Genomic DNA, 26,003 nt, shown 5'->3' with positions numbered 1-26,003 from the left:
TAAATCTGCATACTTTATTAGTTAGAATTTACAGAACTCCAGATAGTAAGATGACAGGTCTTATTAATAAATCCTGGAAATGCAGACGAGAACAAATAAGACCTCACTGATATGATATAGAATTGTCTGTATCTTAATGTCTTTTCTGTTAAGATAAGCTCTTTGGGACAGAGACTGTATATATTTGTACAATAGTTAGCATAATCGGGCCTGTAAGCCATATTATATATGAGACAAAATCAAATAAAACTCACAAACAGCAACAAAATTTTAGTCTCATTCTTTAGGGATTGATTTGTTTCTCAAAAAACAACCAACCCACCCATCCACACAACCAACCAAAACAGTGCATCATAAAACAAAACAGATAGGTGCCAGGCAGCAGGAACTGATTTTTCTCCTGACCTGGGATCACCTGGAGGTCTTTGTTGGCCTTTTATGTAAGTCTGTAGGTAATCTGGTTCTATCACCTGGCCTCACATCTGTCACTTGGGATGTAGCTAGTTAGTCACAGATGAGGCCAAGTCCAGCTCTCTGATCTGGTTGGCTTCTAGGTGTTACTGCAGTAAAAATATTGACTAAATTAAAATTAACAATGTGCACTCATTCTGGGAAGAAATATTTTGAAGGTTAAGTCATCAAACTGGAAAAAATATTCCTATAGACATTAAGAGCTTTAGAGTATTGGATGGCCCCCAGCACACTTTTGGGTGCTCAGTGAATGAATAATACATTTGTTCTCTTACATGGAATAATCAAATTCAAACGTGTTAAATAAACAATGGACATGAAAGTAGTATTCATAACCAGTAGGAATGAATTTCTCTCAGTACATTTTGGGGGTTTGCAAAACTAGTTAGGAGTTTATAACCTTTTTAAAAGACAAGCAAGCCTATGTAATGTATCATGGACAGTACTATTACACAACCAAAAGTGACAAAAACACTGCATCAACTTAGAGCTGCAGTGTATCCATCTTGTTTGGTGATAAGCCCAAACACAACAGAAAATCATAAGCAGCCTTAGGAAAGACCAGATACAGTAGCTCATTTTATTAAAAAAGGCAGAGTGTGACATCACCAGCCAGAAATAACTTCAGAAATCTTAATTTAAAAATTGTATGGGCCTATGAATGCCAGAGGGAGAGCGCGCGAGCACTAGAATAAAAGTAAAGCTCTCTTGTGAATCTAACCCACTGCATTTCTATATTCATTAGAAAACATTCAAGTTCCTATGCATAGCCAAGAGATAATAGCTGCTGGACATTTTAAAATCTCTTATTCTTGGAAGTCTATCAGCAAGTTTTTTCTACTCAGTCACCTTGGGACTAAAGGCACTCTTAACTTTGTCCTAAAATCCTCTAGATTATTTCATTCAATAAATTACTCACTGTCTTTAAAAAAAAAAAAAAAAAAAAAAAAAAAAAAAGCCATTCAAACCTTTGTCCATAAATAGCTCTATGGATATACAGACTACAGTGCCAAGATTATTCAGCACAGCTAAAAGTGAGCCAAAAACTTTTCCCAGTGCACCTGGGAGTCCATAAATAATAAAGTTTATACAGTTCCACAAATAGAACAGCTTCTACCATTGAACTTGCTGGCCTTTGGTTAGTTCTTAACTCTGAGGGTACGTCTGCACTGCAGTCATGGAGTGTGATTGCAGTTAGTGTACACACAACTTTAATCTAGCTAGCTCAGGTACTGGAGCAGTAAAGTTGCAGCAGCACATCCTTCAGCGCAGGCTGAACAAGCCTGCTTGGAACTACTGAGGAATTATCTGGTAGCTAGCCTGTGCTGCCACGGTTTCACTTCTCCAGTACCTAAGTTCGCTAGGGCATATCTACATGTGCTACACCTCAGAACCAGAGTGAAGACATACCTTAAGTTGCTTCTCTCGGTCTGATTCATCCAAAAGAAGAACAGGCACACGTGCTATGTCTTATAACTTTAACCAATAAAAGGAGTTCCTTAAAAATAAAAAAAGATATGCTTTAGCTTTTCAATAAAGTGAGCAGTGAACTAGGGTGAATCATGTACTGTATCCCTATTCACCTGAATAATATTTCCCTCCAAGAATAAAAGCCTTAGAAATATAGAATGTTTTTGACATTTCTCAAGAAAAAAATGAAATGAAATGCCAGTTGCTCATTCAGGATATGAAAGGGTTTGAATTTCACCTCTCCAGTAAAACAGAACATAGTATTCGTTATTTATTCACTGAGCAACCTAAAAAAGTGTGTTAGGTGTCATCCAGGCACATAAAGAAAGACGTGGCTCTGGTCTCAAAAAGCTCACCATCTAAGGCCCTGATTCTCCATCTGGATCCATTAGCACAGAGCCCTGAACTCATGCAGAGTGCAGTCAACTTCAGTACAATGCTGCATGGCTACTGCTATCCATGCAAGTAGATCCAATACAGGATTGCGGCCTAAAATCTGGACAATGGGGCAGGGCTAAGGGAGGACAGGACAAGTCTTACAAATACACAGTAATGGGGCTACTTTCAAGATGTGATCATAACATCTTTAAAGTACTACTAAATGTAAATATTTACCTAGACACACGTGTATAGTTGTTTGGACATACGTACCCACTTAGAGTATGTAGGAACTGCAGTTTTATAATAGCATGAAAGTCATATTTTTGTTTATGGTTCATGGTGGGAGAGGAACAGAGGAGAAATGTCAAAGGGTAAAACTCACAAGGATGGAGAAGCACGGTACGTGGAAGCATAATGAGATCCAGTGGGTAAGGTTCTGGCACACATCTGAAGATTACGGTATGAAAAAGATTAAGAACTGTCTGTAATTGGAGGACTGGACACATTCTGTAATAATTTACCTGGCTGGCTTCTTGATATGGGATTAGAAATAAATTTATTGTACAAATCACTGGTGTGTTTACTCACACATCCAGTGGATAGTAAAGAGGATAGATGCATCATTAGCAAAGGCAATAACCAGGATTTACAAATAAGGAAAAAAGGGAAAAATCATTATTCACTATTTATGGCTGTAACTGGAGCGACTCTGAACGTTTCAAATTGGTCTCATATCAGTTACTCTCAATGGACAGATGCATATATTTTATCACAAGAGGTAATTTCAAGATTTGTGAAAAGCCAGATCAAAGTTCAGCTAATCAGGCATTATTGTATTCAAGAGCAGCAAACCAGCAGAATACCTCATCCTTCTGAAGTAGATAGAATTCCATGACGTTTACTGTGTGTAGTGGCTTTCCAATGAGACATTAAAAAAGCAGCCCTGTTGGCTTTCCCTAAACATTAAGTACATTAGTATAAAAATAGGATAGTGCCCCCCCCCATTTCTTGGTCAAACCTTTCCCTTCAACCTATGTTTTGTGGTATGCTTAATAGTTACTGTTCTGCCACGCCAGAGATGACTGCATTCTAGTAGTACTATATGTACTGCATATACTTAAGCACATTTGGGGTAAAAGATTATAATATATTCATTTCCTGCAAAGAGAATTCACATTTAAATTAGTTTTTCCTCTGTGAAATGTATAGTATGGCAAATATTAGGGGATACTGTAATATCTTTTCAGATTATACACCACTGTGACTCAACGTTTTTTAAATGTATGAAACTTTGGAACATAAAAACAAATTGTTTTTTTCTCTCTCATTTTGTAAGAGCACAAGTGGAGAAACCATCTACTTGTCGTTGGTAAAGTTGAAACTTTTTACCATTAAACGTTACAAAAAAATCCCAAACAAACAATAAACCTGAGAAAGATCAAAGATGACCAAAGACTGAGCTTCCATATAGAAATTCAGAGGGAACCACAGAATTAACATTTATGTTGTGGTGGTATCTTCGGCCCATGGCATTTAGACTCAAGTACCTAAATCCTTTTTGAAAATATGAGATTTAGTTTCCTAAATCAGGTAGGTGTTGCAATGCTGAGTGCAACAATGCCTATACAGCTTTAAAAAAAAATTGGGCCTTAATGCTTTTGTGGGGGGATAGAGACATTTCCCAACTGAGAATAATCAAGTTCCTAATCTTTATATTGAAGATAATGTCAAGGTAAATCATTGCACTTCTCTCTTGCAGAATCTGCCACTGAATAGAATTAGAATACTTAGCAAAGTGGGAAGAACCTGTTCCATTCACCACAATGGGGCATTATCTATGAACTTTAATGAAACAATGAGGAATATAGAGTTCAGAAGGTATCGTTGCTGCAATTGTAAGCGTACAACTGGAAAGAACCCTGACTTTTTGCTTCACAATGAAGCACAGAAATCCAGAGACCCTTCAGTGGAAGAAGACTACCACTATGCAAACACACTTTAACCTGATCAAGGCTAAGCTAAGCAAACATATGCACAATTAGTTCTCATTTCAAGGAGTTCAAAGAAATGTTTGCAGTTAACTTGGGAAGGAACAGGAGAATAATGACACTAGAGCTACTTGTGGAAACAAGATGCCATGCAACACTGACTGAAACTGTAACAGGCAATAAATATTGGGAGCCACACTATTCTCAGATGCTTCTAATCTAGATGGTGTATCATTATGACATTTTGGGGTGCAATCCGGACCAATGAGCGGCTGTACCACCCCTGCGCTGCAACCTGGGGTGCCTTACAAAGCCTTGCTGCTCTAACTGCCATCTGGGCCATTCACAAACAGCCTTCCAGCATGCAAGTCACCCTCTAAGTGTGTGGTTATCTGCAGTCTGCCAGCACACTCCAGTCACACACTGGTTTCTACCAGCTTTGGTTACCACATGCAGAGTGACCACAATATACTCCCAGTCCTGGATTTCCTCCACCACCACCAAAATGGGTATGCTGTACTGCACTGTCCAGCCCTCTCCTGGACAGTTCAGATATCAAAGGTCTGTTGTCCCTATAAGGGAACAATATATCAACAACTAGCTGGCAACCGGTCACAAGCAGAGTGCCCCAGGGGTCGGTCCTGGGGCTGGTTTTGTTTAACGTCTTCATTAATGATCTGGAAGATGGGGTAGATTGCACCCTCAGCAAGTTTGCGGATGACACTAAGCTGGGGGGAGTGGTAGATACCCTGCAAGGTAGGGATAGGATACAGAAGGACCTAAACAAACTGGAGGATTGGGCCAAAAGAAATCTAATGAAGTTCAACAAAGAAAAGTGCAGAGTCCTCCACTTACGAAGGAAGAATCCCATGCACAGCTATAGACTGGGGACCGACGAGCTAGGCAGCAGCTCTGCAGAAAAGGACCTGGGGGTAACAGTGGATAAAAAGCTGGATATGAGTCAGCAGTGTGCCCTGGTTGTCAAGAAGGCTAATAGCATACTGGGCTGCATTAGGAGGAGCATTGCCAGTAGATCGCGGGAAGTGATTATTCCCCTCTATTCGGCATTTAGAGTATTGTGTCCAGTTTTGGGCCCCCCACTACAGAAATGATGTGGACAAGTTGGAGAGAGTCAGCGGAGGGCAACAAAAATGATTAGGGGCTGGAGCACAGGACTTATGAGGAGAGGCTGAGGGAACTGGGCTTGTTTAGTCTGCAAAAGAGAAGAACGAGGGGGTATTTGATAGCAGCCTTTTACTACCTGAAAGGGGGTTCCAGGGAGGATGGGGCTACGCTGTTCTCGGTGGTGGCAGATGACATAACAAGGAGCAATGGTCTCAAGTTGCAGTTGGGGAGGTCTAGGTTAGACATTAGGAAAAAGTTTTTCACTAGAAGGGTGGTGAAGCACTGGAATGGGTTACCTAGGGAGGTGGTGGAATCTCCATCTTTAGAGGTTTTTAAGCTGAGGCTTGACAAAGCCCTGGCTGGGATGATATAGCTGAGGTTAGTCCTGCTTTGAGCAGGGGGTTGGACTAGATGACCTCCTGAGGTCCCTTCCAACTCTGATATTCTATGATTCTAAATGCAGTTACCCACACAGTTCATGCATTATATTAATTTTGATTAAAGAATAAAAAACATTCATTTACTGGAAAGAGATAGGTTTTAAGTGAGTACAAGTAATAAGGAATTAAAGTCAGAAATGGTTACAAGAAAAAAAAAAAAAAGGTTAAAGGCTTTCTAAACTAAAACTAGACTTGGTTTAAGGTGAAGTTCTTATTACGGGTTCATAGTATCATTGCTGATCAAGTTTCAGGTCGAGATGTGCATCCAAAGTCCATCGGCTGTTTCTTTTATCTTAAGTGAAAAAGAGAGAGATGGATAGTGTGAGAACGTGGGTGTTTTTGTCCCTCAGTTTTATAGTTCAGGCACCCTTTGAAATGCATTTCCTTTAGAGTGATCTCTAGATAAAGTTTGTACGAGCTGGGGGCAAGGAGACATTGACACTAGTTGGGGAGGAGTGGGGAGAGGAGAGGTTACATACTGTTCTTTGCTAAAATCAGATCTGTTTGTTCCTGCTCCCTTTCCCAAAGAATTGCCACTTGATAAGTTGTGGCCTAATAGTTTTGACAATATTGGCTGGGGCGTCAACTTGACCTTTGTCTTTGAGAAACTGGTTTACCCACTTCTCTGGTAAACGTACTTCAGTCATGATTTCAGCTTCTGTTCATAACTTTACATATAATGTTGCTACATACACTTTATCATGATATTGACCAGCAAGTTATTAGTTTTCAAATGATACCTTACAAGGCATATTTTGTATGAAAACTATTACAATACAGAGTATGAATACAGGAGTGCATTCCATCACAATCATATAATCCATCATGCAATGGTTCATAGAAGGGGCAACAAGAAGCCAGTAAAACCAGATGGTACAGAGTTAAAGTCTGTGCAACAGTTTAGATTCCTTGGTTCAGCACTGAGCCATGTGGGAATGTGGATGCAAATGTTAAAGGCTGCATGAAGAGCGATTGGTGTAAATGGAAGAAGTTGACAGAAATTCTGTGTGATAAGACTATGCCAAGTAAACTAAAAGAGTAAAAGTGTATAAGATCATGATTAGGGCAGCTGCTATGTACAGGTCGGAATGCTGGGCCAATGAGGAAGAGAGAACAGCAGCAGCTTCACACTGCTGAAATGAAAGCGCTCAGGCAGAGGAGGACTGATATGCTACTTGGGGAAACGGTATGAGCGATGATGCAGGTAGCCCCCATCACAGAAGTACTGAGGGAGGATAGACCGAGATGGCTGGATCACATGAGGCCATGAGATGTGGGATATGTTGGCTAGAGAGTAGAAGAGCTAGTAGGTGCAAGACAAAGACTATGAGGAAGATCTTCAAATAAGTGGTGTAAGATGCTGAAGGAGGACATGAAGAAGATCAGTGTCAGCTTGGAAGACACACTTGACAAGAATGCTTGGACATGAAGAACAGGAGCTGCCAACCTGAAGAGTAGGACAAGATAAAGAAGATGAAGATAATATAAATCATCATTGCAGCACCTACTGCACAAATACTATGGTGGGGATGTTGAATGCTAAGGAGGAATTCATTCACTCCTTACACAATAAGAGATCACAACCTTTACTTTCAAAACTTGCTGGTATAAGAACAAAGAAAGAGAGAGAAGGGGTGGGCAAAAACAGTTCAGAGAGTGGATAAGGTCTGTCTGACCTACACAGGGGTCAGTGATGAACAGGTTCCAAAGTTAAAGTCAACATGAGGGAGAGTAGAAAGTAAGATACCTATCTTTTCTCAACTGGGAAAAGTGTACCTATACATTTGCATTGTGCCTATATAATTTTTCTTTTTGTAGATACTAAGAGGGCTTTCTTTAGATTTGATAATTACCTTTTGGGTTTTTTCCTAATGAAGTTGTTTTCTTTATGACATTTGGGATTTAGACTGTTTTTTGGTGGTAAATTTACACAACGGTGCCCAGTGGAGGAATGTAATAAACCTGCACCCTCTGCAAAGAGATGATAAATCATCCTGAGTCAAAGTATTGCTCAGGATTTCAGTAGATCTGGGCTAGAAATGGGTTTTCCAAAGTTTGAGATTTCAAAGTTTTGTCTTGAATCTGGATGAAAAGTCCAGTATGTGAATTTTCATGAACTGATAATCTAGAAAAACTGGATCAGGTCAATAGAAACAATTTTCTTACAGTAATTTCTACATATGTTTTGTTTAAATTTTAATATTTAATTTATTAACCTTTTTCAGTGTAAATTAACTAAAAGTTCAAAACAAAGAAGTTATTTAATACTGCAAGACAAAAACTTTCCAGGAAAGTGACAATCATACCTTCCACTTAGATCTAGATGAAAATTTTCAAAAGCTCCTAAGTAATTTAGGCTACTAAGTCCTATTTTCAAAAGGAACTTTGGCATTTTGCATCTTAAATCTCACTGAAAGGCATTGAGATTTAGGCTGATAAGTACTCAAGGACCAGATTTTCAATGGCATTTAGGCACCTGAAGATGCAGATGGCACCTAGCATGATGTTCTAAAATACCTAAACAGCTTAGGCACCTATGGGAGTTAGACCCTAACCTATTTAGGTGCTTTTGATAATCCCAGTAGACACCAATCTTCATCTTTAGGTGCCTAAATACCATTAACAAGTTGTTCCCAAATCCCTTTTAGAAAAAATGTTATAGGATTCTAAATCACTTAGTTGCTTTTGAAAATGTTACCACTACTGTTTCCCTTCAAACTGAGGTGCCTGAAGGATTAATTAATTAAAGACGGAATTCATCCTTTACCAGAATTAAGGATGAAAAGTGCTAAGTTTTGGTATTGCAGGCTGGATATTCTCTTTTACAAGATTAAGATTCTTGTTCTTTCACAAAAAATTGAAATGGACTAAACTCAGAAAATAATGAAGTACAAGAGATATCCAGGGGATAACATTATATGGAATGGTAGATTTAAAATTTACTGTACCTGGGGAGATTTATTATTTATTAATGCCTCTACAGAATGACATTAAAGAGGGCAAACCAGAATGAGATCGAATTCTTTGGTGTTCAGTTAGCTGCACATCTAACATGCAACTACAAACACTAAGACAAACCCTTTGGCAAAGAAACAGTCTTTGTACTAAATATGCCTATAAGTGATATTTTTACATACAGAGACTTAATATGCACTTTTCCATCTCATATACTCCTCCTGGGAGTAGGAAGAGAAGCCAAGCAAATTTTTAGCATTTAGACTTTAAGCAATCGAATAAGTGATACCTTATTTTGGCAGTTTGGATAATGGAGACAAGTTGATGACAGGTCAACAGATTATCAATGAAAGATATACATCCTTTTCAGTGCCAATCTCTGGACTCAGTAAGGATCTTTTTGACACCTGTGTGCAGAGTGCCCTATTTCAGAAGGAAAGGATAGACAGCATTAATGAGGAGTCTGAAAGTGTGTATGAATTTCCTACTGAAATGTATTAAACTGTGCCTGCTTTATTAAAGCCCTCTCACTGGGATCACATTTTAGAGAACATTGATATTAAAAAAAGAAAAAGTACAAGACAAGCTTTTGGCTTTTCCTCCGCTGTATAGTAACTAACAAAAGTACACTGATGTTATTCGGGTATGAATAGACCCAAGTAAATCTAATGTTGCTGGTTTTTTTATTGAACTCTGGTTGGTAGAGTTTAGCAGAAAACTCTATATTGTAAGTGATAAAATAGGAAGGTAGCTCACTGCGTTGGGATTTTGGCTAGTAGGTAAAGATGGAAAAATATTTGGCAATTCCGTCATATCTTCTAGAAAGATCTCTGTACCCCTCTTCCACACCTGTACTGGCACTCTTTAAGCAAGGAGGACATTGTCTAGTGTAAGGAGTTCTCACAACACAATTTTTTGGGGGCCTCAGTATGCAGTCATCAGCACTTGTGGGTGGCTGCTCTGACAAAACCATCTTCGTCCCTGCCTTCTGCGGACCTTCAGCAGGAGCCTGACCCAGAGAAGGTGGCTTGGGAACTCACTGGCTGCCTGCAGAGTCCCAGGCTCCCTGTGCCCTGGCTCGGTAGTTGCGGCGGAACTGCCCAGAAGAGTTCCCTGATGACTGAACGCCGCAGCCACCTCCACTGACAAGAACCACATCCGGTGCCACACACACCGGCTCCATGTGTCTCCTGAGGTGCTGCCTGGAGCCCTCAAGGAGGCTGCGCAGTGCAGGGCATGGATCCCTAAAGAAATATGCAGGTGCAATACAAATTTGAAGAAACCTTAAGTAGCATATGGTCAATAAAACATTATATATTTCAGAATCAATGTAAGAAGGCTTAGTATTATTTATACACTGCCCAAAGGCATGCTAGGCACTTTACACCACTAACATGGTTCCTTCCCCAAGTAGCTTACAATCTGATTTTAGGCATGATGCAACAAACGAGAAATAAATAAGTGAGGAGGGGGTGATGAAGGACAAAGGTTTGAGTCATAAGGTCACACAGCTCTGACATGCACATTTTAAGTGCAACTTACTGATATAATATTATGCATTTTTGAACAACCCTATAATCTCTCAGTCAGATATGGACATGGAATAAACATGGACATGGAATAAGATATGGACATATGACATGGAATAAGTGTGCTTAGTGAGATTTGAGAGAGATGAGTGGGATGAAACTTGGTGAATATTCACTGAGATGTGATTCCAGACTTATGGAGCAGCATGAAGGACAACAACATGGCATCAGCAATAGGTTAAAGAGAAACAGAGCTGGAAGCAACTTTGGTGAGATGGAGGTTATTGAAAAGGAAAGGGAAGGAAGTGGTGTCAACAGCACAGAGTTAAGGAGTGCTTTGTAGTGGATAAGAAAACTTGAAGTTTATGAGGAAGGGGAAAACATTTAGGCCCCAATCCTGCATACATGTAAGTCCTTAACTTTGCTACCAAGAGTAGTCCCAGTGAAATCAATGGAACTTCTCACAGTAGTAGGTTTAAACATGTGTTTGCAGAATTTGATGTTAGTCATTTATTAAATTTTTATATTTTTCTTGTTTCACATACCAGTCACCTTTAGACTTATTGGCTAATATCACTACTCCCTTCTTTTATACTTCACCTCAAAGTATTATATTTAAATGAGTTCATTTAGCACAGGGGTGGCCAACCCGCGGCTCACGAGCCGCATGCGGCTCTTCGGTCATACAAACGAGGCTCGTGGCTCTTTGCTCTTTGAAATTGACAAGCTTTTCGGGGGAAGGTAAGAGACGAGGGGAAACTTAAAAAGGTAAATGTGGCTCTTGCGGCTCTTTGTCTCTGACCGGTTGGCCACCCCTCATTTAGCACATCTATTGTTCTTACTTTCTTCAATATGCTGATCTTCAATATACAAGAAGTTTCAGGAATGTTAAAAGGAATCTTCAATCCAAGCGAAGTTAACTCAAAGTCAGAATTCTGAAAGTTGTCTGGATAGGTTTAATGTAGATTATATTTAGTTTCAGTCACTGGAAACTGATTAGATGTTCTATTGTCTATACATCTTTTAAAAACAATATCTGACATTCCTCTTTTCCCACCTTAATACTTACAGAAATTCATTCCTATTTTGAGGCCTAAGTAGCGCATAGGCCTTTTGCTGGTCCTTTCCACCAGGATGAAATACATTCTTAGTAAATATAAATAGTAAGGCTAAAGATGGTGATTTTCAGCTGAACATACCTAGTTTAACCACTCCATAAACTTTCTATACTAAAATTGTTTTCCAAGTAGTATTATCACTATCCTGAATTTTTCCATTAAATATTTATCAACATATACTTTTATAAATACTTCACGTCTGAGGCATAAAAAACAAGCAAATGTATTTCCTCCCCCTTTCTGCTACTAAGTTGATATTTTTCACACTTTAATATATTTTATGAAACAGGAATATAAACAATACTACACTAATAATGTCTACTGGGATAAACTGTAAGACAGTTATCAGGTATGCAGAAGATTAGAGGCATACGAGACATGAGACCAAATATGAAGGAGGTTAGAGTCATCAGTATAATACAGAATTCTTCCTAGCTACATACCGAGACCTAGGATTTTTTTATTTTATGAGATACTTAAACCACACATTACTCAAGTCATCTGCTGTTGTACTTGGTCTGATTACATCCTCTCCAAAGGATAGGTATTCTTCCCTTATGAAGTAGCCCTACAGAATTTTATCAGAATGAAACCAATAGGGTTCTACAAAAATTATTCTTAAAAAGCCTGTAAAGTTTAATAGAGAATATATCCATTGTATAGGTGTTTCAGACTACCCTCTATAACAGGCACATAATTATATATTAAATTATTTAAGCTACTCAATAGAAATAGAATTTAAGTAATAAGCTTTTTCTAAAATGGATAGTTGTCTTACTTTAATGGATGTGACCTTGGACCTCTGACCTCAATAAAACCATTGCTATCAATTTCTGAGAGAGCAAGAACTGGATCAAAATTTGATTTGGTTCCAGGAAATTAAACTCAGATTAAAATCATGAAATCATCATCATATAGTATGGAAGTTAAGTGATGCAAAATAGCTTTCCAGTAGACATCTTCCATAACAATGGCTCCCCCCATCCAACTTTTTTCCTGGTATACTCTATTTGAACTTTAAACCTTGACTTTCCATTTTACTCTGGTTATATCTGCCCTACTCCATATTTGGAGAACTGAGCTGAAGTTTTTTTAAAAAAAGAAGCAGATGCTTATTAAATAAACTTACAAGCCACATCATAATGCCTTGTATTGCTATTGTGCATTCTGAAATATGCAGCCAAAGAAGAATTCTCCACTCTATTCCACTGACACTTGCAAGTTTTTATTCTTTTCAGAACACAGAATTAACACTAGTCCAATTTCGGTTTAATGTGTTCACCAGTCCATTTTTCCTGTCTCTCTACTTCTGCACAATTTGAGGAGTATTGGCCCCATAATTTACAAAAGAAGTTCTTAGTTTTAAGATTATTTTATTTCTTTTGAAGAGAATAAATCTGAGAGTCCATTTCCATCACATGCCATCCACTGCACAGCTTGTCATTCTGGGTTAAATTCATCCTTGTGCAGAAAGCCTATGCATGACTTCAGTCCCAGAAACCTATTTTAAAGGCTTATGTGGTGCATGGAGCTTGTGTTGGGTCTTTCCTCTGAATTAATTCTTTCAGAGGCTGAGACTGTGGGCCAAATCCTCCTCAACTAGTGTAAATCTGTGTCCCCAGTACATCTACAAAGAATTTCATCAGCAAGGTTCTTTACCTAAAACTTCCAGGTTCTTACAATAGTATATTTCTGTGCTAGAAATAACATTTTCATAAGCGTTGGTGTTTTTGCTTCGGCAGTCTCAGTATTCGGTACTTCAAATATGACTCTCTGTGGGGAGAACTTTATATTTCTCATTCCAGTAATATGTATGGTAACATTTATATTTGTTTATCAATAATTCTGTATTTTTGGGAAACAATGATATTTTCTAAGTTCTTTTCCCCATTACAATTTTTCCAGCACTGCTTCTATGGCAATAATTCTGTGCACAATAGCCTTCCTGGTGTATAATAGAAGCCATTAAATCTGGTTGGGAAAAGCTATAAATATATTTTCCATTAAAATTTGAAATGGAAAGGACAAATGTGTCATTTTTTGTTTGTTTTTTATTAAACAAAACTTTTTTCTTTTTGTCCTTTTTCCATTGGAGAAGGGAGACAGACAGAGAAACAGTAGGTATGTGTAGGAAGAAACCACGTTTTTGGGGTTTTGAAAACCATTTCCCCCCCCAAGTTTTGGGGCTATTTTTTTGGTAAAAATTCTTTTTTTGACAAACATTTTCAGTTGAAGAGCCATTTTTCCATAAAAATGTTTTGACAAAAACATTTAAGAAAGCTCTTAAAGCAATTTACAATTTCCTTTGTGTTTCCATCCAGTTGCATTCAGTGATAATGCTCCTAGTGTACATAAATTCTTCCCATTCTTACTCTATTTGAAAGTCAAAAGCTTTCTGTTTGTTCTTTAACTTATTTTGAAATTTTTATTCAAACTATGTAAGATTTAATATATTCTATCAGTAATCACTTTCCTTGAGTGTCCAGAAATAAAATTACTCCCAAACAAGGTATTTTAAAAGTTACATAGTTTTAATCACAGAAAAAATGGGGGTGGGGAGGGAAAAGAAATATGAAGTTCTTTCCTATTTCTTAAATTATTCAGTGTAGTATATTCTTCATTCTCTAACAGATTATTGTACTATTTTGAGCCACTTTCTACCAAGCTGCTTTCTCCATGATCTGAAACACTTTGAAGAAAGAATTTTAAATTCAGTAATTGAGTAATTGTAGTTACTGTACAGGTCATTCCCTTTTTCTTTATTAATAGAAGGCTGTATCCTTTCTGTTGTCACAAGAAAGAAATGTTGATGGAATGGTACAATTCTCATTGACTTCTATGGAAGCAGAATTAGGCCAACAGAGTGCTTTTCAAAATTCCACACCTGGCACACATTCCTTACTCTTGGCCTATGGAAACTTTTTCATTATGAATCCAATAAGTTCACTGCCCAATAATATAACTCCAAGTTCAGGAGTCCAGTGGCTTCCTTTTCAGGGTATTACTATATTTAAATTGTGGATTTTAAAAAACCCACAGGTTTTGAGACCATTTGCAGTGGTCTCCTCATTTCTAAAACAAACAAACAAAAAAAACCCCTAACAACTATGAAAGCATATAGCAAAAGACAAACATAAGTCAGCCAGTTCACAAGTCTACTTAAGTGGGCAGATGGCCAATGACTGGAGTTTATTCTAGGCTCTAGCATGCTTTTTTAATTGTTGCAGGAGGAGAAAGATAATCTTACAGGGCCAGCTTCTCTACAATGCTGTGGCCCACTTACCCTGTGATGACACAAAAGGGTGTCAAACCAGCTGTCACTGCTGCCATGCATATTCCTGGTGCATGTGTGTGTGGGGAGCTAAATCTGTCACAGCCATCTTCCCCCTTTCCTCCCTCCAGTAATCCTCATGTGGCAAAGAGTGGAGTGGGGCAAGGCAAATGGTCTTTGGAGACTTTAGACAAAAGGCACAGCATAGAGGAGCCCCAAGACTGTTCCAAGCTACACCATGCCTGAACTTGCATAGAACTGGCTCCACAATGAGAGAAACTTAACAAGTTCCATTGTGCCCCTTTTTTCCACTCTCCCATTCTCTGGCTATGCCCAGCAGCCCCTGAATACAACAAAGCATCTGGGCAATAAATGTATTCCATTACATACACTTCTTTTTTTTTTTTGGTAGAGGCCCCATGAGAAATTGCATGAAACTTTGAGCATCTATGTGCTTTTATTTCTTAAACCAGAACTATCTATATTATTATCTATTTTATAACCTGACACTTCACTAAAGCTAATTACAATAGCACCTGGAGAACTGGGGGTAATGAGGATAAGAGCCGTGCTAGCTATATCGTCTATTTACAAACCTATTTTTTGTTCTTTGGTTTCAATTTTGGATTGTGTAAAATTAGTAGATTTTTAAGGCCAGAAGGGAGTACTGGGATCATCTAGTCTGACCCAAGTAACATACGCCATAAAATCTCACTGAGTAATTTCTGCATCAAGCCCAGTACTTATGCTTGAAGTAGAGCATGTATTTTAGAAAGATATCTATACCGACTAATTTTTCAAAGTAGTGGGTCTATTGCTACAAACAGAAATAGTGACAATGTACTATTCTTTTTCTGTATTTATCTTGCTGGATACTTAAGTGGTCCTCAACACTATAGTATATAAGCTCCCTAAAAGCATTAATGCATTATATCCTCACAAAACTCCCATGACGTAGGAAATTATTATTCCATTTAATGATAAATTAAATGATTTGTCCAAATGTATTGGTTAGCCACAAAATGAACTCAGTTCTCCTAATTCCAAGTCCAGAATACTATATGGGGTTAAGAACATGGGATGTTACTTGTTTTCTAAATTAGGGATTAAGACAGAGTTTAAAATAGTGCATTAAAAATAGCCACTCGACCAGGTCAAAGAACTTCTACACATCAAGGCAACAAGACATGTTTCTGTTTCTTTAACCAGGCCAACGGAGATTCAATTAATTGTAGGTAATAGATTATCTGAATATTGCCCTCCAAGAATAAAGGTTGTTTGTTTGGTTAGTTTCCATTCTTGCTGCTTATATTTTAGCATGAATTTAATATCTATATTTAAAGAGAAATTGGTTACTAGGAACCACAATCATGTGTAACAGAGCTGGTGAAAAACAAGAATTTCCACTCTGCAGGAAAGTGATATTTCTAAAATTTGTTTTCATTCCAAGTAAGAGGAAAAAAGAATGAAACTTTCTGCATCAGTCCCAAAAAACTTAAATTTAGAATCATCATATTTCATTCTGCTAACACTGAAATATAGGAATATAAAATATATTGTGCTAACAATTAATAGAAAAGTCTAAATGCTAAATTATTCTGACTTTTTCCCTATTGAAAATGTTCTAAAAAAATCAACATGCTCCTGCAAAAAAGTTTTGATTTAAAAAAATAGAACAAACAACCCTGCATTTTCCAGTGGAAAACTCTTCCATTGCAATGTTTTTGACCAGTTCTAATGTATAGGTTTGATTTCCTTGTATAACAATGTGATGGCAGCTTTCTGCATGCTGTCCAGGAGACTACCCTTTTAAAAAGTTTCAGCAAAGGAAATTAGTTCTTCCAAAATTTTTTTAAAAAAGTAGATTTTTCAGTCTCCATTTGAGATATTGGCTCTTCTAGTATAATTGCATCTTCTGATATAAATGGCAGTTTCACTTTTAAAAATATTGTATTCATGCTACATTGGGATGCGATATGACATAATAGGTACAGAAATCCTGAAAAGCAGATTTAATAAATCTAAGATCCTTTATCATACCCCTTTTCAGTTGTTATTTGACAAGTTGCTTTCATATGAGCTCTCCTAAGGAGATAAGCCAATATTTTATCAGCTTTGTTGTCCTTTTTATAAAAGGCATTTTAGCTAATTTTCTTTTATCATGCTGCTATGTAACTCAATAGCTTATTAAGTCCTTCCTTGATAAGCGCTTTGTATTGCTTTTGATTCCATACAGTCTTATGAAGAGGTTTCAAACTTTGTTTTTTGGGGGGAATTTTTTCTTTTTGAATTTTGTGCTTTTTAAAGAGAAGCATTTTTTTTTTTTTTTAAAAAGGAGACTTAAGTTACCAGACAGCCTCCCTCAAATTACTCCTTTGACCACTTTCCATAGGGTACAATCATTGCTGCCTGCTATATCATTCAGTTTTATGTAGTCAAATATTTTAGTAACTATCCTCAGGCCTGGTCTACCCTGGTGGCTTAATTTGAATTAAAGTCCCTTAATTCGAATTAATTACTCCTGCGTCTACACTTGCACATTGTTAATTCAAATTAAGGAGCCTTTAAAATCGAATTAATAAAACCACCTCTGCAAGTGGATTAGCGCCTGAAGCACACCAGTTAATTCACATTAGTGTGAGTGTGGACACAATGGGACTTAATTCGAATTAATTGGCCTCCAGACTGTATCCCGTGATGTCCCATTTCAGCACCTTCTCCCAAAGCAGCCCCAGGAAGATTTAAATCTTCATTTCCTGTGGTGAATGGGTTTAAAATCCAAGCTGCAATCACCCCACCCCACCCCCACCCCCCACACACAACAAGCCCTTTGAAAGTTTAGCCCTTTAAAGTTTGTCCCTTTGAAAGATTTCACCCCCCCCCCTGTGGTGAATGCGTTTTAAATGCCAGCAGAGAGGAAATTATTTGCTACATTGTTTCAGTGGCCAATCATGAAAATGGATACTTTCTTAAGAATTTGTTCACAGTGCTATATCTGGATACATTATATCATGCTTTCCATCAGTGAAATGGAAACATTTCTATCACTGTATTAATATACTAACTGACTCCGTTGTTATTTATCTTACATTCTACAGACACCTGTAGAATCAAAATCAAAGGCAAGCAATATACAGGGGGTGATAGGGGGAGCATAAAAGGCAAACAGCATACAGTTCTAAAGTAATCCAGGATAAGTTGCGATGTATTTCTCATGGTAAAAATGAGAGCATAGTTCAGCTGGCTCCATGTGCCTGCAGCAATGGCGATCAGGGGAGTAAAAAAAACAGCATGAAAATCCTTTTCCTGTTTGTTTGGGGGTGGGGGAAGAGGGTGGGGGAAACAGCGCTGCATCCTGGGATGATAACACTCGTCACAACAGCCTCTATGGTTAGTTGCACTGTGGGATAGCTTCCCACATTGCACTGCTTTCTAATTCGAATTAAGGCTGGCCAGTGTGGACGCAAGAAACCAGCACAAACACTGTAGTGTGGACAGTCTGCAGTTCTTTCTAATTCGAATTAGTGCTGCACTGTAGACATACCCTATTATAGAGCCTAAGGCTAGCATATCCAAGGTTTTTCTACATTTTCCTCTTCCATTTCAGAATAGCTCACATAATAGTATGATCTGCAATAGTATTATCAACCCCAACGTCATACACCTTTCAGATATGTTTCTGGTCCACAAGTATAAAGTCTATTTTGAGTACAAGCACTAACTATTTGAATAAAACATATACTTTCTCTCTCTCACTCCCATCTGCTCTCTCCCCCTCCATGTTGCGGTATACTCCACATATCTCCACTTATTATGTTCCAGCTAGGATTTGGGGTACCTTGTATGTTTTTTATTCCTGCTATATAAAAATCTACCCCAGACACACACTGATTGATATTCTGTAGTGTGCCTTTAAGCAATTCAGATGGCTTTGTGTCCTTCTGATTCTGGGCTGCTGAAGAAGCTGGTGAAGCACCCTGGAGTAATTTAGGAAAACCACAGCAGCCTTTTACCAGATGCCTGTGTGTTGGGGCCCTGCTTCTTATCCCCACATACTCCTTACAACTGGACCTGTAGTGGGGACCTCAGAGGGCAATATAGGTATCCTTGCACAGGACCTGCACTGGGAGAACACTCCTGGTTGCAACAGTGGAAAGAGGCACAATGGAGGAGAGAATCCCTCCCTTCATGTCTAGCTTTAGTTATGAGACCCAATTAAGGTTCCCTCTTAAAACACCCTTGATATGTGGGGCAAGAGATAATTAATGTATTTCCCTCCCACCCCAATTTTAATGAAAGCAATATGTTGCCCTCATACACATGTACCTGCTATCAAAGGACTGCTTTTTTCTGATTAAGGTGTCAACTTCAGTTTGTTCTTAGAAAAGGCAGGCTCTATCATGTCCAAATCAATCCTTTTTAGTTAGCTAACTCTTTTTCAACTAGATTAATTTTTGTATATCTATATTTGGAAGCAGTTTTGTAAGGTGCTTTCGCCCCTTTTCTCCTTGTACCGTTTATCTAGATGTAAACATTCCAAGAAACTATTTTATAAATTCTATTAGTCTCCATTAGGTGGCAGAATTAAGGACGGTCATATTAAAACCAACATTTTCCTTATTTCCTTTAATTCTGCTATGTGGACACTATAGCAGAGATGAATATCTCCATGAAATAAAGTCATTCTCAATGAAGGGAATGGGTGTATAACAAGGAGGCAGGCTGGCTTAGGTGGAGGAGAAGTAGGGGTAGGTTGGGTTGAAGAAAATGTAAATTGCATCACGTCTATATTTTTGATAAACACAGTAAAAGTGTAGTGGGGATGTCAGCCTCTTCCCCTTCAGGGATAATCTCAGTGAGCAAATTTATATCCTAACCTGAATTTAGTTATGTTACCCCTTCAGAACTTTATTCCATTTCTCTTGCCTGCATGAATGAATCACAGGTGCTTCTGAAGAGTTTAATTTGTTTCCTCTAAATGACAGTGTTGCAGGACACGAAAGAGCCGAAGATATGCAGCTTTCTTTCATTATTCCTTAAGAGAATAGGGTGCATTCTCCTCCAGATTCCATCGAAGACTTAGAATTTATAGTTATGTCCCCAGTTAATGGGAACTCATTAAATCAAGGCACAGATATCAGATAATGGGAGCAAAGTATGTGACTTAACTTTATTGATCATGTCTGTCCTATATGAGTATTCACAAATCACCGATTAAACTCCCAAAGTCTTTTCCCAGCACATAGTAAGCTCAGTTAGGAAAGGGTTCTTTGGTATGGTCTCTAGCTGTTGCTGTGTCCTGATCAATCTGGAGGGGATAAACCCAGGACTTTACAATCACAATAAAATGCTAATAGCTAGCTTGAAAAACTTATTCCCATTGGTGAGCACTTAAACAGTCCCCAAATGAGGAAAACATCCCTGGCACATAAAGGTACTTAACTATGTAGTTCTATTGAAGTCAAATGGGACTTAAGTGCATGCCTAAGTACTTTCCTCTATAAAAGCCACAAGTAACCACATTGACTTTAAATGGGATTGCTTAATTGAGTAACTACTCCAATTAGTGAGGAAGAAATTCATAATCTGGCCCTAAATTTGTGACCAATCTTGCAATGTTCTTTTAGTTTTAGGCAAATTTAGGGGTTTAGGTTCCAATCCAGCAGTGCATGTAAGCACATGAATAGTTCCATTGACTTCAACAGAATTACTCACATGCTTAAAGTTAAGCACCTGCTTCGGTGTGTTGCTGGATCAGGGCCTTATTGTCTGCTCTTTGCCATAGCTAAGTGATCATAGGGCAAGTGTGAAAAATCAGGATGGGGTGGAAGGTAATAGATGCCAATATAAGACATAGCCCCAAATATCAGGACTGTCCGTATAAAATTGGAACATCTGGTCACCTTAACCATCATACATAAATGTTCATCTCAAATTGTGACCACCAAACATTTGCAGAACATTGGAGAAGATGTGTCAAGGAAGACAATTACCCTGTCATCCTAGATATAAGGTTGAGACATCATGGTGGGACAGTAGGAGAAAAATGGTTGCTGCCTAAGTTGCACCTGGTCTGTGAATAATTTTAGCCTCCCAGACCATTAAGTACATTCACTATTTAAAAAGAAAGATCATAAAAATGCATCACTCCTCTGAATGCTAATGTTCAGTTGCTACATATTTAGTACAAGTCACTCACTCAGCAACATAACAGACGTTAGACATGAAGCAACTAAACTGCATTCCTAAACTGCCTATTACTAGATCATTGTAATAGTTCAAGGTGATTAATACAGTTGCACAAAGCTTTCCAGTCAGAATTCTTATTTACACTATAACCCTTTCTACCATTCTGATAGTCTAAAGAGGCCTTAAAACAGGTGTAAATGTAAGTGTAAAGAAGAATCAGATCTTCTGAGATCCAGCAGTTTCTGGATCGGTAGCCCGCTTTTTGCCACATGCTTTAGACTTAGCCAAGGTTCTAGTGAGACAGCTTTCAAAATAAAGGATTCTGTGTATCAGCAATGAAAAATCTTCATATTTCAGAAGAGACACTTCAAATTTCTCCTCATGTACCCTCACCCACTATTTTCTAAAATTTCAAATAGATGTGAACATGCATGAAGAAAAAAACAAAAACCCTAAACACTCCTAGATCTTAATTTAAATCTCAAACAAGGACATAAACCATTGAAGGATTCCCCCAGACAATTGTGTGAAAAGAAAAAGAGACTGAGACTAGAGACAGTACCAATAGGGAGAACAAGTAGAATAGCTGGATCAAGAAGATGTCTGCATAATTTAAAAAGCAAAATTAAGAACACTCATTTCCTATGCGAATAACTGATTTTCGTTTGTTGCCCCACTGAAATAAAAATGAAACTAAATGTATGATCTCAAACTTTTTTCTAAGTTTTAAAACCTCTAAAATAAAATTCAAGTCTAATTCAAAAGTGGCTGTAAATCAAAAAATTGACATTTTGGGGTTTGTTTTTTAAACTTTGTCATCAAAAAATGCAAACATCTTTCAGCAGAAAAATTTTACCCAACCATAGTTGATATTCATAGTAAATAAGGTGAATAATTGAAACATTTGCAAACTGTCTTCAGGAGGTGGCCATATCATTAGGCCACTTCCTGATCTAGTCATTTAAAAATGCAGTCTCAAATGCCCTCATTCTCTCCTTATCGCAAACAGTGGAGTAGAAAGATTGAATCCCTTTTATTCCCCTTTCTCCCCGAGGAAATCCCTATACCAACTCTCATACCATTCTTATTTTTAAATAGCACAATAAGTTGAAACATATAAAAAGAGAATCTTCAAGAAAAGGTGTAAGGAAAAGGTTTTTAAATGAAATTTCTTAACAATGAAGACGCAGAAAGGCCCCACCTATTTATTTATTTTAACCCTCCTCTTTTACAGACAATCGGAGCAAATGGACTCACTCTTTAGAATAGGTCAAATCTTTGGAGTCAAATTCCTCAGTATCATCTGGGAAAAAAATAAAAATCAGTGCCACTTGGGAGGCACTAGAATGACTACATTCCCATTCATGACTCATAAGAGATATTTATAGAAGGAACAGGAATTTTTCCCTCTCAACACTAATGAGCCTGAAGTTGTCAAAACTGGACATGGGCCTGCAGCCCTTGATGGGGCCACAGGTGACAGGAATTTTGAGAGCTTAAAAACTTGAGATGGATACCAATTAGGGAGCAGTTACAGACACAAGGAAACAGACGATAAACCCACTTCCAGTGCATGGAGGACATGTTAATCTTTGTGTCTTTAAATTTTTACATATATCACTGTATCATCCAGACTGTAAATTGTCTTGTAAAATGTGAACTATGATAAACTAGACCAAAAACAAGTTACCATGCTATATAGGATTATGTAAGTGATTATTAGAATTGATTTTTATTTCTTTAGAAAATAAAGAACAAACAGTATATTGTAGTGAAGTGGAATCTTCTTTCCAGTAGGAATAAATCTAAAGACAAGTTCTTGCAGCTTTTCTATGAAAGTGGCTCCTCTGAATGGTCATTAAACTTTATAAACACTGGCTTTGAGGTGAGTAGAAAGTTCTTGAGTAAGGGGACCACAAATGTGATATTTGATCTGCTTGGAAAAGGTATTATTTAAAACCCTGTTAGAATTCTAATGAAATCTAGTAAAAGAATAAGTGGATACAACTTTGTCCTTACTTCCATAACATTTTAAAAATAGTGATCACAGATTACTACATAAGGATCTGAATTAGATGAAGTCTGTTTAGTTATTCGTTAATATCACAAAGTGCAGCCCATCGAGCGCCACAGTTTGTGCTATTGTCAACTTCCAATAATAAGTTACAAGCATCATGATATTTAGTGTTTTTCTTAAAGCCTCTGCTCCTGGAGTCATAAGAATCTCAGCTTGCTTTCTTTATTTTTAAAGAAAGGAAGCATCTAGCTCTCCTGGTTGTAAAGAAAATCTTGAAAACATCAATCCAATACATCGAAACTGGAAGGCAAATAAAGAATAAACTTTTCTGGCTTAAAAAAGCAACAACCTGAACCACTTGGGGATGGCAATACTGAATCTGACTCACGGCCACCATAATCATTAACTGGTCAGTGTAGCCCACTTTCACTCTATTAAATAAGAATATGGTGATTAGGATAATTAGGTTGCCAGTGTGGTTCACAGTGAGGCAAAGTCTGGGCATTTAAGAATAAGAAAAAGGCAAAGCAGGCTCTTCATCCCAGCTTTTAAACTCAATAACAGCACATTTTATAATCAAGCCCAGGGCTAGAGTGGGCTGCGTAGGACTTTCCCTATAATTACTGCTCCCAGCTGTGGTGTGTCTGGGTCCATACACCAAAACTGAGAGCACGAAGCCTGTCTCACCTATGCTCTCAATAGCCCCCCATCCTACCAATGAGCCCAAGCAGCATGGAAGAGAAAGATGCTTGATTTGCCCTCCCCGGCCTCAGTCCAGCTCTTGTCCCCTGATGGCTTCCTCCTTCCATGCTCCCTTGGCACCAAGAGGAATGGAGGGAATCACAGAGAGCACTGTCCATTCAGGTGCCCAGATTTTGAACAGCCCACAGCAGTTAGGAGCTGCAATTGTACGGAATGACTTACTCACCCCTGAGCTGAAGCATTGCTCTGCATGAGCAGTATCTTTGGGGAATTAAACTGCAAAGCTCTAGCAAGTCTCCACTGAGCATCTGCTAACTGCAATTTTTAAAATACTTCTAGCTTGGCCAAATTTGGGTAGATTTTCATGGTGACCGCAAAAACGCTCCACACAGCCAAATTTAGAGTCTCTGCTCTAAAGCGTGGAGGTTGTTAGAGCTTCTAAAAGAAAAGGTCACCAGCATTTTTTTAAAATGTATTACTCTCCCCCTGCCTCACTCTTGGAAACAGATCCATTTTGGGTGAAGTTCCCCCCTCCCAAACAAAACAAAACAAAAAACCTGAGGCAAGCACCTGGCACATGAAATTTCAGCCCAACCAGTTAAAGTCTGGTAAAGTTATAAACTTCAGAAAACAGGGTCTTATAATGGGATGCATTGGACAACCTTAATAGGCAGTGAGGAGTAGCCCCGCCCTGTCCTTCATTCACCCTCCCCTCACAGCAATTCTGAGCCCCAGAACAGAACAATGGTTCCCTTAGAAAGGGATAATTGAGGGGCTTCTGCTGGAAGTTTTTACTTATTTATTATGCGCAGTTACCAGAAAATTCCCAGGCCTGCTATTACTTTATACCATACTCATGCTGACTTGCGGAGCACTATATTAACAATACCATTCCCAGCCTTATTTCTATAAGCCAGTAATTACTGTGGTCCGCTCTAGAGAGTTTACAAGGGTTTACTAGGGGTTCTCGCTTACAATCACTGAGAAACTCCCTAGCCTGCCTGTCTTGGTTTACCCTTGAGAGGACACGGATACAGCCCTCCACTCAAAGGACTGACACTCAAACAGCAAATGCTTCAAAAACAAATGTCTCTATTAATTACTAATTATAATAGTTAGATTTTAAATTGAAAGTTAATACAGTAAAACAGAAAAAAGCACTTAGTATGGTACAGAACACTATGACTATACAGCATAAGAATTCTAAAATTGCAATACAGTATTCACAATACCATATGGTATTCCTTTAGCATAAGCTACAATGTCATGAATACTTAATTGCAGCATGGTATAACGTACATACAAAGTAACAGCATATAACATACCTATGCAGGATTTCATTATGTGTAAATCCATAGCACACTGCAATTTTCAGACTTTATTACAATGGGGCAGGTAATACACACCTACGGTGACATTACAATAATATTCTTAACACTACTACTACTACATAAGCTATCTAACATTCTATGAGTGTTGATCAGGCAGTCATAGAATGGGTGGGGCAATCACTCAAGCTGCAGGCATCCAGCTTTATTTACAATCATTCCCATACATTCCTTACTATTTAGGAAAGGTCCTACTCACTCCTCCTGTATCTTTCCCTCTGCTTTGTCTATGGTCCTTCTGTTCTGTCTAGTTTAGTGTTAGAAGCTGCTTCTGCTAAAGCTTAGGAGATCCAGATCTCCTTTCTCCCTCATGATCACCCAGCTCTCTGCCTTATATACAGTTTTGCTGACCTTCAGAGATCCTTGCTGATTGGTTGCTTTCTCAATGTCACTCGACCCCTCCTCCTCATCAAGGGATGAGATCATCTTGAGCCAATCAGTGGCTCACTATGTTAATCAAGGTCAGACCTCCCCCGGCTCCACCTATGTAGTGATATCATTTTTAACCAATCAACTAAGGGATTAGATCACTTGTTTACTTCAAACCTGACTCCACCCAGTTCCACCCTCTCATATGCTGATTCCTGGCTTCAGAAATCAGGAGTGAACTTCATCTCACCCCATCCTGCCTTCTTACTATTCTTCAGCTTTTCAATGCCTCCATTTTGCTTTCTATTCCCTCTCTACCCGATGACATCAGCCACCTCTTTGATGTCTACTTACAATTTAATCTAAACTATCACTAATTACTAGTTATCAGAAACCCGAATCCTAAAAATAACTATTCATGGCTAATCATTATAATTGTATCATTACTTTTATTCCTCTGATTGGCTAAGATTTTATCTGCTTTAGTTTTGCTCCTCTCTGCCTGCATTTTCCAGCTGTATAATCAAATGCTGTCTCTAGTGCTGAACATCTTAAAAATCTCTTGTATCAGCACCATGCAGGTTCCTGGG

General features: G+C 38.2%; 1 long non-coding RNA gene across 1 annotated transcript; it reads right to left on the bottom strand.

Annotated features, from left to right (window-relative positions):
• LOC137154673 (uncharacterized) lies at positions 1 to 25,344 on the bottom strand. The gene is made up of 3 exons (XR_010920274.1): positions 25,244 to 25,344; positions 1,882 to 1,969; positions 1 to 560 (listed from the first exon to the last, which is right to left on the bottom strand). It is a non-coding gene; the product is annotated as an uncharacterized lncRNA (long non-coding RNA).
• Between the last annotated feature and the right edge of the window lie 659 nt (positions 25,345 to 26,003).

This window comes from Emydura macquarii, unplaced genomic scaffold, assembly GCF_026122565.2.
Source record: "Emydura macquarii macquarii isolate MOO-44397 ecotype Brisbane River unplaced genomic scaffold, CSIRO-AGI_Emac_v2 contig_1263, whole genome shotgun sequence".
NCBI lineage: Eukaryota > Metazoa > Chordata > Testudines > Chelidae > Emydura > Emydura macquarii.
Note: the sequence above shows the minus strand (reverse complement) of the source record. Positions and strands in the feature narration are given on the sequence as shown.